The sequence below is a fragment of the Salvelinus namaycush genome, chromosome 22, assembly GCF_016432855.1.
Source record: "Salvelinus namaycush isolate Seneca chromosome 22, SaNama_1.0, whole genome shotgun sequence".
NCBI classification, from domain to species: Eukaryota; Metazoa; Chordata; class Actinopteri; order Salmoniformes; family Salmonidae; genus Salvelinus; species Salvelinus namaycush.
Genome location: NC_052328.1, coordinates 2699664 through 2715169, shown reverse-complemented (window position 1 = coordinate 2715169; position 15506 = coordinate 2699664).

Here is a 15506-nt window from a genome sequence, read left to right as displayed (position 1 = left end):
AATAATCCAGTATGGTGGGGTAAGGTACAGAACAGCAGGCTCAGGATCAGGGCAGGCAGGGGTCAATAATCCAGTATGGTGGGGTAAGGTACAGAACAGCAGGCTCAGGGTCAGGGCAGGCAGGGGTCAATAATCCAGTATGGTGGGGTAAGGTACAGAACAGCAGGCTCAGGGTCAGGGCAGGCAGGGGTCAATAATCCAGTATGGTGGGGTAAGGTATAGAACGGCAGGCTCAGGGTCAGGGCAGGCAGGGGTCAGTAATCCAGTATGGTGGGGTAAGGTACAGAACAGCAGGATCCGGGCAGGCAGGGGTCAATAATCCAGTATGGTGGGGTAAGGTACAGAACAGCAGGCTCAGGATCAGGGCAGGCAGAGGTCAATAATCCAGTATGGTGGGGTAAGGTATAGAACAGCAGTCTCAGGGTCAGGGCAGGCAGAACAGTCTAAACTAGGAAGGACTAGAAAACAGGAGCAAGAACAGACAGGAGCAGAGGAACAAACGCTGGTAGGTTTCACGAAACAAAACGAACTGGCAACAAACAGAGAACACAGGTATAAATACACAGGGGATAATGGGGAAGATGGCCGACACCTGGAGGGAGGTGAAAGACAAGCACAAAGTCAGGTGATACAGATCAGGGTGTGACAGGGAAACCCTTTTGGGTGGCACAAAGAAGCCTTTGATTTATCCCTGTAGTAGGGGAACCATTTTGAGTTCCATTTAGAACCCTTTGATTTATCCCTGTAGTAGGGGAACCCTTTTGAGTTCCATTTAGGACCCTCTCATGAGTAGGACCATACTTTATGGACACTTTTAGAGGCATTTTGCTTTTACCAGTATTTCCAGTGTTATCCACTAGGGTTGCTGCAGGTAGAAAATCCTAGGAAATGTTATTTAATCCTTTTAACTGTCTTTACTTGAAAAACACCTTAAAATCCTACTACTTACAACTCAAATACGAACTTCCAATTGTTTGTTTTTTTCCAACTTGATGTTTATTTTGGAAATTGCAGAGCTCGACCAGGCTGTTGAGAAGTCAAACGCATTTTTACTCATCTCGACAATATTACATCAATTACTTTAGATATAACTCAATGGCTTTTAGAGGAAGCTAAGCATTGTAAAATGAGGACAGATAATGGTAATTTTGTGTGTCCTAAAATTACATTGAAATTACTACATTTTGTGGATAACCTTTTATTTATTTAACTAGGCAAGTCAGTTAAGACCAAATTCTTATTTACAATGACGGCCTACCCCAGCCAAACCCGGACGACACTGGGCCAATTGTGCGCTGCCCTATGGGACTCCCAATCACGGCCGGGATGTAATACAGCCTGGATACGAAGCAGGGACTGTAGTGACACCTCTTGCACTGAGATGCAGTGCTTCAGAGCACTGTGCCCCTCGTGAACCCGAAGGTGGTGTATAGTGTAGTGTCCCCTAAAACGGTTCTCTTACACTGGAAATAATCCAGTTTTTACCACCATGTTTCACACATGTTCAGACTACCTGTTGAGATAATTGACAAAGTGCAGCTGTTTCTACCTACCTCATCCCCATATTGTTTTTATTTACTTTTTTTTCTCTTTTGCACACCAGTATCTCTACTTGCACGTCATCATCTGCACATCTATCACTCCAGTGTTTATTTGCTAAATTGTAATTACTTCGCTACTATGGCCTATTTATTGCCTTACCTCCTTATTCCATTTGCACACACTGTATATAGATTTTTCTATTGTGTTATTGACTGTACGATTGCTTATCCCATGTGTAACTCTGTGTTGTTGTTTTTTGTCGCACTGCTTTGATTTATTCTTGGCCAGGTCGCAGTTGTAAATGAGAACTTGTTCTCAACTGGCCTACCTGGTTAAATAAAGGTGGAAAAAAAATATTAACAAAAAATTCGGTTTAACCAATTTATGTGGCACAATATAGTGTGCTGTCAACAATTCAATCATATTATCCACCAATAAACGTTTTTATATTCAAACATTATTATACTTTTTCAAACTTTACACCTTTCTGAAGAAACCTTACAGTGCTTTCAGAAAGTATTCACACCTTTTGACTTTAAAAAAAATGTTGTTGTGTTACAGCCTGAATTTAAAATTGATTAAATTAAAAAAAAAAATTTGTCACTAGCCTACACACAATACCCTATAATGTCAAAGTGGAATTATCCTTTTAGAAATTTTTACAAATTCATTAAAAATTAAAAGCAGAAACATCTTGAGTAAATACGTTTTCAACCTCTTTGTTATGGCAAATACGTTCAGGAGTAAAAATTAGCTGAACAGGTCACATAATAAATTGCAATAATAGTGTTTGAAAGACTACCTCATCTCTACACCCCACACATATGTAAGGTCCATCAGTCAAGCAGTGAATTTCAGCCACAGATTCAATCACAAAGACCAGGGAGGTTTTCCAATGCCTCGCAAAGAAGGGCACCTATTGGAAGATGGGTAAAAATAAAAAAACAGACATTGAATATCCCTTTGAGCATGGTGAAGTTATTTTTTACACTTTGGATGGTGTATCAATACACCTAGTCACTACAAATATATATATTTTAAATTTAACTAGGCAAGTCAGTTTAGAACAAATTTTTATTTACAATGATAGCATACCCCGGCCAAACCTATACGACGCTGGGCCAATTGTGCACCGCCCTATGGGACTCCCAATCACAGCCAGATGTGATACAGCCTGGATTTGAACCATGCTCACTGAGATGCAGTGCAATAGACCACTGCACCACTTGAGAGGCCAAGAAACAGGTGTCCTTCCAAACTCAGTTGCCGGAGAGGAAGGAAACCGCTCAGGGATTTCACAATGCGCCCAATGGTGACTTTAAAACAGTTACAGAGTTTAAAACCTGTTGAGGACAGAGGGCGCTGTTTTCACTTTGGGGGAAAATCGTGCCCAATTTAAACGGTCTAATACTCAATTCTTGCTCGTACAATATGCATATTATTATTACTATTCGATAGAAAACACTCTCTAGTTTCTAAAACCGTTTGAATTATATCTGTAAGTAAAACAGAACTCCTTTTGCAGCAAACTTCCTGACAGGAAGTGGAAGATCTGAAATCGATGCAGGGGCTGCCTATTAAAGTCCTTGATATTTATTAGTTTAGATGCACTTCATACGTCTTCCACTAGATGTCGACAAGCAGTGAGAGAAGAAATTGAGTGTGTAACTTGATCTGGGCTCGAATAATATCTCTTGGCATGACGTGTCACCAGTTTCCTGTTTTCTGGAGAGCGCGAGAAGGGACCTGGATTTGCCTTCTGATAAGCTGTCGTTATGGACGACTAATATCTCCGGCTTTGATTTTATTTGATACATGTGCCAATATCATCGTAAAGTATGTTTTTTCAATATAGTTTAATCAGATTATTGAAATTTTTTCAGGAGTTTTGATGTTGATGTTATAGGACTGTCATCTGATGAAGCTTATCAAGGTTAGTCAAAAATTATATATCTTGCTGGTTTATTCGCTATCGCTAACGTGCTTATTGCTATCGCTAACGTGCCTTGATGAATGAATGCGGTAGTGTGGTAGGCTATTGTAGTAAGCTAATATAATGCTATATTGTGTTTTCGCTGTAAAACACTTAAAACATCGGAAATATTGGCTGGATTCACAAGATGTTTGTCTTTAATTTGCTGTACACCATCGATTTTTCAGAAATGTTTTATGATGAGTATTTAGGTATTTGACGTTGGTGTCTGTAATTATTCTGGCTGCTTTCGGTGCAATTTCTGATTGTAGCTGCAATGTAAACTATGATTTATACCTGAAATATGCACATTTTTCGAACAAAACATAGATTTATTGAATAACATGTTATAAGACTGTCATCTGATGAAGTTGTTTGTTGGTTAGTTTGGTTGGTTCTTGGTTAGTTAGGTTGGCTTTGTGCATGCTACCTGTGCTGTGAAAAATGTCTGTCCTTTTTTGTATTTGGTGGTGAGCTAACATAAATATATGTGGTGTTTTCGCTGTAAAACATTTTAAAAATCGGACATGTTGACTGGATTCACAAGATGTGTATCTTTCATTTGCTGTATTGGACTTGTTAATGTGTGAAAGTTAAATATTTCTAAAAAATATCTTTTGAATTTCGCGCTCTGCCTTTTCAGTGGAATGTGGGAGGAGTTCCGCTGGCGGAACGCTGGAGCAGTAAAGGTTAATTCCTGTGGTAGGAGAAAACTGAGGATCAATCAACATCATTGTAGTTACTCCACAATACTAACCTAATCGACAGAGTGAAAAGGAGGCCTGTACAGAATAAAAATGTTCCAAAACATGCATCCTGTTTGCAACAAGGCACTAAAGTAATACTGCAACAAAAGTTGTCAAAGCAATTCACTTTTTGTCCTGAATACAACATGTTATGTTTAGGGCAAATCCAATACAACACATTACTGAGTACCACTCTCCATATTGTCAAGCATAGTGGTGCCTGCATCATGTTATGGTTATGCTTGTAATCGTTAAGGACTGGGGAGTTTTTGAGATAATAACATACATGAATGGAATACTTATGTAAATGAAATATTCCTGTATTTTCTTTTCAATAAATGAGCAAAAATGTCTAAGAACATGTTTTCACTTTGTCATTATGGGATATTGTTTGTAGATGGGTGGCCCAAAAAAATATTCAGGCTGTAACAAAACAAAACGTGAAATAAGTCAAGGGGTATGAATACTTTCTGAAGGCACGTATTAAGTAACCACACCATTACTCCATTTGTAATGTAACGGAACATATCATACGTAGTGGAGGGGCACAAATTTACATTCCATGCCTTACGTCTGTTTAATGTGAATGGGCTGACATTGACACACAGTCAAATTCTGGCACCAATGCCGCTGGTATTAGACAGAAGATATTTACTTGGAGTGTTTTTGGGTGAGAGAACATTCACACCATGCAGACTTTGTGACATTCAAGGCGCTGGAGGCAGGGGGGGTTATAAAAGTTAGAAAATTATCATTGTACATATGAGGTATTTTGGCTGGGCCTTGGGAGGATCAGATAGTAACTCTTGATCCAAAGGTGCTGTAAACGACTCAGTCTGTGCTCGCCAAGCAGTTTTATCAGCACAGACAGGAGTTTGGCTGAGGCACCCTAGCGCCTTGGCTCACGTCAGCATTTTTCCAATATTTCTGTAAGCGCTCTCCAATTCCGGTGTACGGTGGGATCCTCTTACTGCTCAGACCTAATGGGAGAGAATCACAGAACTGGTGAAGCTAGAAAGACCTAGACGATGTAGCCGACTGGCCTCTTCCAGTTTCACTGCTGCTGTTTAATTATTTGTTACTTATATTTTAAGTTGTTTACTTATCTGTTTTTTTACTTAACACTTATTTTTCTTAAAACTGCATTGTTGGTTAAGGGCTTGTAAGTAAGCATTTCACTGTAAGGTCCTGTTGTATTCGGGGCTTGTGACAAATACAATGTGATTTGATTTGATTATGGGATATTGTGTGTAGATGGGTGACAAACAAATGATTCAGGCTGTAAAACGTGTAACAAGTCAAGGGGTATGAATACTTTTTGAAGGCGGTTATTAACCCCCTGGTTGAGAAAAGTTACTACAAATTTGTTTTGCCTTTTAGCCTATTTACATTTTAACTATTTATTTACATCATTCCTAATCGTCAAGGTCTCTACTAACATAAATGGTGCAATATTTATTCCTGTTGTTTATCCTGTATCTTTATCCTATATCACCACCTCTGTCCAGAGACCCATCTAGCTATCCCATCACTATCTCTGTCCAGAGACCCAACTAGCTATCCCCTCACTACCTCTGTCCAGACATTCTAGTCGATCACTACCTCTGTCCAGACATTCTATCCCATCACTGTCCTGTCCAGACATTCTAGCCCATCAATGTCTCTGTCCAGGCAAATAAATTGCAAAATATTTGAAGATGTTTTTTGTTACATGCCTTAATGAACATGACCCAGCTCGTGGGCTTTGCTATTTATTGCAAATCTCCAGATTTGTAAAGGACGTCACACTGCTTGCTTAGCGAGTACCAGTCCTCCCAATTCAGCCCAAAAATGGCGCAAACTCAGGACCTTTGCTTTGCTAGCAGACTTGACCGCCCTCCTGAAGTGTCTTACCAGTCGGTGCCACGTGAAAAGCTATCTATTCCCTGGTGCAGGTGGGGACACTTCAGGCCGAGGAGGAAGTGTCGCACATCCCCATGTGCAAAGCAAACAACATGTAGTATAACTATTCTCCAACAGAGGACACTAAACGTAAAGGTTACTGGAGGTGCCTGAAACACAAAGGTTACTGGAGGTGCCTGAAAGAGATCCTGGAGGGAATGGGAGGAGCCTAAAGCTTGTCCTAAACAAAAAGTTACATAACCACAGTTAACCTCTCCACCCTGACCTCTGTGAGTCAACAGGGAATGCTTCCTCTGACAGGTGGTTGGCTAGTCTATTTATAGACGACAAGTGCTAGTGTTTTAGGAATCAGTGCAAGGTCTTCCCCTGGTCTGGGTGGCAGTAAATATTTATGGACTACCGTGGTGTGTGTGTGTGTGCTCTGTTTAGGAAACAGGCAGGTGATCACTGCAGGAGGTGTAGAAGGAAACACAATGAAAAATATTTCAAAATGTTAATACAGTAAATGTGACTCCAAAATGGGCACAAAATAATCTGAAACATTACCAAAACAAACAGCAAAATAATCTGAAACATAAACAAAACAAACAGCAAAATAATCTAAAACACACCAAAACAAACAGCAAAATATTCTGAAACATAAACAAAACAAACAGCAAAATAATCTGAAACATAACCAAAACAAACAGCAAAATATTCTGAAACACAACCAAAACAAACAGCAAAATAATCTGAAACATAACCAAAACAAACAGCAAAATAATCTAAAACACAACCAAAACAAACAGCAAAATAATCTGAAACATAACCAAAACAAACAGCAAAATAATCTGAAACACAACCAAAACAAACAGCAAAATAATCTGAAACACAACCAAAACAAACAGCAAAATAATCTGAAACATAACCAAAACAAACAGCAAAATAATCTGAAACATAACCAAAACAAACAGCAAAATAATCTGAAACGTTACCAAAATAAACAGCAAAATATTCTGAAACACAACCAAAACAAACAGCAAAATAATCTGAAACATAACCAAAACAAACAGCAAAATATTCTGAAACATAACCAAAACAAACAGCAAAATAATCTGAAACGTTACCAAAATAAACAGCAAAATATTCTGAAACACAACCAAAACAAACAGCAAAATAATCTGAAACATAACCAAAACAAACAGCAAAATAATCAGAAACATTACCAAAACAAACAGCAAAATATTCTGAAACATTACCAAAACAAACAGCAAAATATTCTGAAACATTACCAAAACAAACAGCAAAATATTCTGAAACATTACCAAAACAAACAGCAAAATAATCAGAAACATTACCAAAACAAACAGCAAAATAATCTGAAACATTACCAAAACAAACAGCAAAATATTCTGAAACATAACCAAAACAAACAGCAAAATATTCTGAAACATAAACAAAACAAACAGCAAAATAATCTGAAACATAACCAAAACAAACAGCAAAATAATCTGAAACACAACCAAAACAAACAGCAAAATAATCTGAAACATAACCAAAACAAACAGCAAAATATTCTGAAACATAACCAAAACAAACAGCAAAATAATCTGAAACATAACCAAAACAAACAGTAAAATATTCTGAAACACAACCAAAACAAACAGTAAATGCAGCCAACAAGTTTGTAGAGTCATTGCGTACTATGAATATGGGACCAAATACTTAACTTTTTACTACTTTAATATACATAAGTGAATTTGTCCCAATACTTTAAATTCCCCCTAAAATGGGGGGACTATGTACAAAAAGTGCTGTAATTTATAAATTGTTCACCCCGCATGGATGTAAATACCCTCAAATTAAAGCTGACAGCACTTTAACCTCATAGTCATTGTATCATATGGATTCCAAAGTGCTGGAGTACAGATCCAAAACAACACAAAATGTGTCATTGTCCCAATACTTTTGGAACTCACTGTATCATAAATAGCATGAGCAGTGCACCTTGTACCAGCACGTAATTCAAAAATAAACTATATATTTCATGAAATGCATAGCAATACTTAGTGTTTAAATGCATTCATCAGTGTTAAATTAACTAGCATGATATTGATTCTTGACTACACTATTCACCACAGATGAATAGGGGAAACGTAAGTATCTTTGCTAACACCCTGCAGTCAGGTTTTCACACCAGTAGACTAGCTAGCTATGTAAACAACGCCCATCATCCAAATATCATCCAATTTGTTTACTTTGATGTTGATTGTTCAGGGCCTTTCAACATGATTTCAACATGATTCCAACATGATTTTGACTGTTCAGGGCCTTTCAACATGATTTCAGCATGATTTTGACTGTTCAGGGCCTTTCAACATGATTTCAACATGATTCCAACATGATTTTGACTGTTCAGGGCCTTTCAACATGATTTCAACATGATTTTGACTGTTCAGGGCCTTTCAACATGATTTCAACATGATTTTGACTGTTCAGGGCCTTTCAACATGATTTCAACATGATTCCAACATGATTTTGACATGATTTTGACTGGGCAGGGCCTTTCAACATGATTCCAACATGATTTTGACTGTTCAGGGCCTTTCAACATGATTTCAACATGATTTTGACTGTTCAGGGCCTTTCAACATGATTCCAACATGATTTTGACTGTTCGGGGCCTTCGAGTATATGTTTATTGCCTTTTAACTGTATCCTATGCCTGCCAGAAATGACTGCCCCTCAGGGATGAATGAAGTTCATTCAACTTTATTGTTAATGGTAATGCTAATGTTTCTATTTGGCAGCGCAAGTGGAGACACGTCAGGCTGAGGAGTGAGTTTCACAGAACCCCATCTGATACACAAGCAATAACAAGTCTATACCCATTTAGGAAAAAAGCATTTCATGTATTCAGTAACATTAGACTTATCCACATTTACCAGAGGGTTCAAATTGCAACGAGTTAGAGGCTAGATAGCTTTGTCAGCATATCAGACACATAGCGGAGCCCTCAAGCTTTTATGAGAGGGCTATAAATATATCCACAGTGGTTCTGAAAGGTTGGAATGACAGCCAAACAGTCAGCCGAAATCAGGGGAGAACGACTGCCCCCCTCTCATTGAAGCCATGCAGTTCAAGGCCGACCTGGGTACTGCAGGCTGTCGTTTCCAGAAATAGTCCATGGGCCAGACCCCCACATTTGGGCCGTAGGGTACACTTGGGGTGACGATGTCTCACAGTGATTTTGTTGAAGGTCTATGTCCCTGGAGTTGTAACATGTGTGATAGCAGTACAGAAATGGTAGCTTTCTCTGTGTTATCACTCTTTCATTCATCCCTCCATCCTATTCATTTTCCCCATAGGACAGGGTAGAGATCTTACCCTATCACAAACAATGTCCGTATACAACAAGTTATTGCTGACATATACCCAACACTCATACAGTATATAATTGAAAAGCTTAGATTCACAGCTATCCACTAGACACATTTTCGGGAATGTTCAGGTCAACAGAACTTTGACCTTTGACATCTAGGGTACATATCAGAAGTACCTGTATGAATTGGTTTAAAAAATGGAAACCCTGATACATTTTAAACTTTGTTTGACAAGTGGTTCTGACAGGTCATGACATCACCTTTAAAATGTATATAATATATAAATTAGCCCATATTGTGCAATTGACATGAGAATGTTGGAAGTTCTGTTCTTGGATTGTAACTTTACGTGATAGAAGCACCAAATTACATACACACAGCAAGAACAGGTTTTTAAAAAAGATTTGTAGATTACAAGGCAATCACAGAAGCCTTTTTCTAATATGGGGTCAAACAACTCAATGGGGTCTTATTCACATGACCATACCTGCATGAAATATCATTGTAGACATAGACACAGACACAGACACAGACACAGGTACACAGACACACGCACGCACGCACGCACGCACGCACGCACGCACGCACGCACGCACGCACGCACGCACGCACGCACGCACGCACGCACACACACACACACACACCTTGCTCCCCCAGATGCTTATGTTCCAACAGCTGCAGCTGAAGGGGAGTGTGGGATTCCCAGTTTTATTAATGTTCTCTGTTATGGACTTTACTTTTCTTGTCTTTGACTGTGTTTGTCTACAATCTGTGTTGTCTTTACATTTGAAAGTCTACAAATAAAGCTGTCCAAAAAGAAGCAGATATTTGACTGGTCCGTTTAATAGCCACATCAGGTATAAGTCTCTTTCCAATACGTTAATGTCCTCTGGTGCACGGCTCAAATAGCAGCAGATCTGCCAACAAAGCAATGAAGCAATGCTAAATTACCTTAGAGATTGCTGTGGAAGCTGGGTGTATTTCTGACACTGAACATGGCCATATTGGGCTCCTAACTCATCTGTTGCTTTGGTATACTTCCTGTAACTCTGCCATCGACTGTATGGGATGAAATTGGAGTGTCAAGAACAGCTCAGTAGTTGTGGTTTGTAACTTTGACATCTCTATGACAGATGGTCATAAAGCAATCCCAAACAACTTTAGGCTGCATGTTATTCTGACACCCGGTTTCGGGAATAGGGCAATTGGCAGGAGAAGGCCGCTGACAGGGGGGTAATCATTTTGACTACTTGTTTGTCCAAAGATCTGTAAAGCTTCATGGAAAACACAACCGTTCCCCATGTGTTTATCCTTGAACATTTCTGAGATTAATATTACATTGACTTCACACTGCAGGCTGAAAAGACCTCATAACCTGTAATGTGGACCACAGAGAGATCCGCTACAGAACAGCACATTATGTAGACCTTATTAGTGGACCACGAGGTCCTCACATTGCTGACATTGGCCCCACCATACTAAATTTACAGCGAGATATGTGACCTGGAAATAAGATCTGAATGAACCTAGCTCGGTTGTTTTGTGGATCCATGCCACAGACATTTCATATCCAGATATAGAGTTTTAGTGCTGTGACATTTTAATGGATTGAACCATGTGAAAAAAAATGCTGATGTGAGCCAAGGCGCTAGGGTGTCTCAGGGTAACTCCAGAGCCGGCCCTAGCCTTTTGGGGACCCTAAGCTAAATGTTGTTGCCCCCCCCATTTTATAACACATTTTCTGCAATTCTATAATTTTTTTTATGTGACTTATGGAACGTTAATATGATATATGAGTGAGAGGGACAAACAAAATCAATGTGGGCCCCCTGGAGGTCAAGGTCCCTGAACTCATGCCCTGCGAGCCCGGTTGATTTATATTTAACTAGGCAAGTCAGTTAAGAACAAACTCTTTAGGAACAAACGACAGATTTTTACCTTGTCAGCTGAGGGATTCAATCTTGCAACCTTTTGATTACTAGTCCAACGCTCTAACCACTATGCTACCTGGCCCCCCAATTCAACCATGGTTACTACAAATGTATATAGCTGGCTAGACTATCTCAGCAAGCTACAAAATCTTAGCTGACATGGGCTAATTAAGAGACTGTCAGTGATAGAGGTTTTCTTGGGTCCTGAAAATGAGACCCGCACCGAATTGGAACCACAAAATTCCAACCCGACCTCGACAGGACCAGGTAATTTTTTTGAAGAGTAATACCCAATCCGATTTGGATAAGAGGTTGACCAGATCAGACCTGAAACATGTCCAAGATTTGTCCGAAATGGTTTCATACATCCATTTTCTGTTGCATCTAAAAAAAAAATGGCCACCAAACAGGACCCGACCTAGATCCGAGGGTCAACTACGGATTTTCGGACCGGTTCGGGTCCCGGGTAATCGGGTGAATCCGTGAAGATCTCTATTCAGTGACTGACGTAACAAGAGGAAACCTGCTAATGCACAAACACATTTTTAAATTGCACCTTGGGTATTCTACTAGTCTAACTCCTAATAGTAACTTGATAACCTGACAGATTTCCTAATTACTATTATTTTTTACTTATTTTTTGGGGGGTGGGGGGGGGGGTCGGGGGCCCCCTATGCCAGTTATGCCACTTAGTGGCTAGAGCCGGCTCTGCCCGAGGAATTAAAGCACCCTTAAAATGTATTGGATGAAGTGTTACTGTCTGATCCTCTGAAGGGCCTGCCACAATACGTCAAATACGTACAATGACAGTTTTATAATGACAGTTTACTCAACTGTTTAGTGCCATCTGGCAGTTAAGAGTATGTCAGAGGCCTGCAAACTCCTGTTCTGGACAGTCCATCAACATCGTGTGCAGGCTCGTGTTCCACCCCAGCGCTAACATAGCGGGTTTAGCTAAATCAACGGATCATAATCTTCAATTTAGCCCTTAATTACCTCAAATCAGGTTCAGTGTGTTAACGAAGAAATACAACTCAGTTCATTCAGGAAGTGAACTGATATTCCAATATTTCACGAGGCTTTTAATGAGAAATTATTGCAGGTCAATTCCTAAATTGACTGGAAATGACCCCGGCCCTGATCTCGATACAGTGCATTGTGAGAAGACCCAAGGCTGTAAAGTCAGTTGAGGTCTTTGTGGCCAAATTCACAGTTGTCTATTCCTCTGACATTCCCACCCCACTGATTTGCAGATGGTAACAAGTTTGGAGCTTAGAGAAAACATGTCCCTCAGATACAAAAACACCGGTCATATGTCATGCCAGATCTTTGCACATTAAAATAACTTGAATGTCATAAAGTCTTAGTCTGCATGGTGTTGATGTTCTCTCCACCCACAAACACGCCAAGTAAATATATTCTGTCTAATAACAGTGGCATCGGTGCCAGATTTAGGCTGTGTGGAAATGTTGGCAGATATAAGAAAAACAATAAACCTTGGATGCAGTGAAGACTAGAGCACAGTCCAAGAAATGAAAAGGCCTTGATGGTCCTCCCAGATGGTCAGCCCCCTGCTCAACTTGTGTATCCAGCAGAGATAGAATGGTAGAGCACACAAGGTGCAATTTGTCACGTTCTGACCTTAGTTCTTTTGTTATTTCTTTGTTTTAGTATGGTCAGGGCGTGAGTTGGGTGGGTTATCTATGTTCGTTTTTTTCTATGTTGGTTTTTTCGTTTGGCCTGGTATGATTCTCAATCAGAGGCAGGTGTCGTTAGTTGTCTCTGATTGAGAATCATACTTAGGTAGCCTTTTTCCACCTGTGTTTCGTGGGTGTTTATTTTCTGTGTCTGTGTGTTCCACACGGAACTGTTTCGGTTAGTTATTTCACGTGTCGTTTATTGTTTTGTTTCTGTGTTCGATTGTTTTATTAAAGAGCATGAACACGTACCACGCTGCGCATTGGTCCTCCGATCCTTACTACTCCTCCTCGTCAGAGGAGGAGGAGGACAGCCGTTACACAATTTGGTTGTGCATCAGCACTTTCCTGTTCTTATATCAGTCACTGACAGTCACTGAATTAGCCATGTCAGCTAATTTTTAGATTGGTAAATTAATCTAGCCAGCTATCTAAACTCGTAGTAATCATGGTCTAAACCGGCCGGGCACGCAGGGCATGTCCTTGGGGCCATGACTTCCACTGTGGCCCAAATCTCACTTAGGGCCCCAAAAGGCTAGGGCCGGCCCTGTGTAAGGTTTCAAGCTATTGAACATTAATATGGCTGCATCATATTAGACACAAAGAACATTTAAACGACTATTAAATGCATAAGTTTGAAAACAGCAAAGATGAGATAGATATTGAAGAATGTGAAATGCCTGACTTGAAAGAAGAACTTCCTGATTTGATTTATTAGGATCCCTATTGGCCGACGCCAATGGTGACAGCTAGTCTTACTGGAGTCCGAAACACCCAAAAAAGACATTAAAGACAAAATACTTTACGATTTACATACATTAAAATACGTTAACATCTAGTGTGTGTGCATTACATTGCTGAATTACATGTATTAAAAATAGTTTAAAGAAATGTCTCTGCTGATGGTGGCTCCCTCCCAAGTTGCTAGAGCTGTCTGTTAGAAAGATATTAAAACTGTATTGTAACGGATTAATTAAAATGTAATGGAAATGGAAAGGAATCTGTTACTTTATTGTAACTATCCCCTCTTCACTTTATAGCAGTTTTATAGAAGCCAGCTGCTAAACGATTTACCTCAGAGTGTAATACAAGTTTGAGGCAGCTACATGGCTGTCAGAAATATGAGTGGATAAGATGATTTAAATACTGTACTGATGTTATGTAAGCCTTAAGAACCCTCCTGGACCGTTTTAGACAACTGAAACGTGAGACAAATAAAAGCTCCTGCAGCATCTTCAATAGATCATACTGTAGATAAATAATTACACAGTTGATTTAACACTTTTATGAGTTGTAACTGAAAGCCTAAATGTTTCTGTTGTAGCTTAAAAAATCATTTTTGCAATATGGTTTTACCAGGGTGACAAATCAAACTAAGCAAAGCACGGAGTAATGGCCAATTCCTTCACAAGCATGAGGTGACTGAGGAGACAGTTTAGATGTGTTTGAAAGCAAAATAATATATATATATTTTTTAAATATAAAGAAAGCTGTTGATAAGGATTAATGCCACAAAAATGAAACTAAATTAAGTAAGATTATATTTTTATTACAATTGTAGTGTCATTACAGTATTTGAGTGGCACTGTCATAATTATTGTTATTATATTCTTATCTATTTTTTACCTCACAATTGTTTTCTTAAAACATTATTGTTGATTAAGGGCTTGTAAGTAAGCATTTCACTGTAAGGTCCTGTTGTATTTGGCGCATGTGACAAATAACATTTGATTTGATCTAATTTACGTCAATTTTCAGTGAAATTCAATTCAGAAACAAATATTTAATTAAAAAGTAATGTAATGGGAGTATGGTTCATCGTGGGAGCTGGTGGCGCTAGTGAGACACAGAAATACGTAGGTCTCTCATCCAATCCATTTCCTTTACCAGAGTGGTCCATAATTAACTTTTGCTTGGTTGTCAGTTTCAACCAGATATAAGCAGGCTGAAGTCCCAGCATCCTTAAGTCAGACACCTTCTTCCTCTGTGGTAAGACTCTCCACCTCTTCACATGTTTACATTTGCCAACATTTTGTGTGCTCAGAATCTTACATGCGTCTTGTTAGATTTTATTAAGGGTCGGGTTTATGCAATCAATATGCAATCAAGTGGCATTGATTTAAAATGTTTTATTTATTTATTGTGTTTAACTTTAAATGTGTTTTGTATTCAAATCTGTAACTTTCATTTACGGTCAAAAGTGGTGCTCCTGCTGTTTGTAAATTGAGGGGTTGGTTCATAATATAACTGGGTTTTCAGAGGTATTTATTTGAATTCTTGTCAGAATGTGTAGTTAAGTGAGTTGTCACCAGGAAAATGAAAGTTACCAGTTGCACCTGTAGCTGAATTGGACA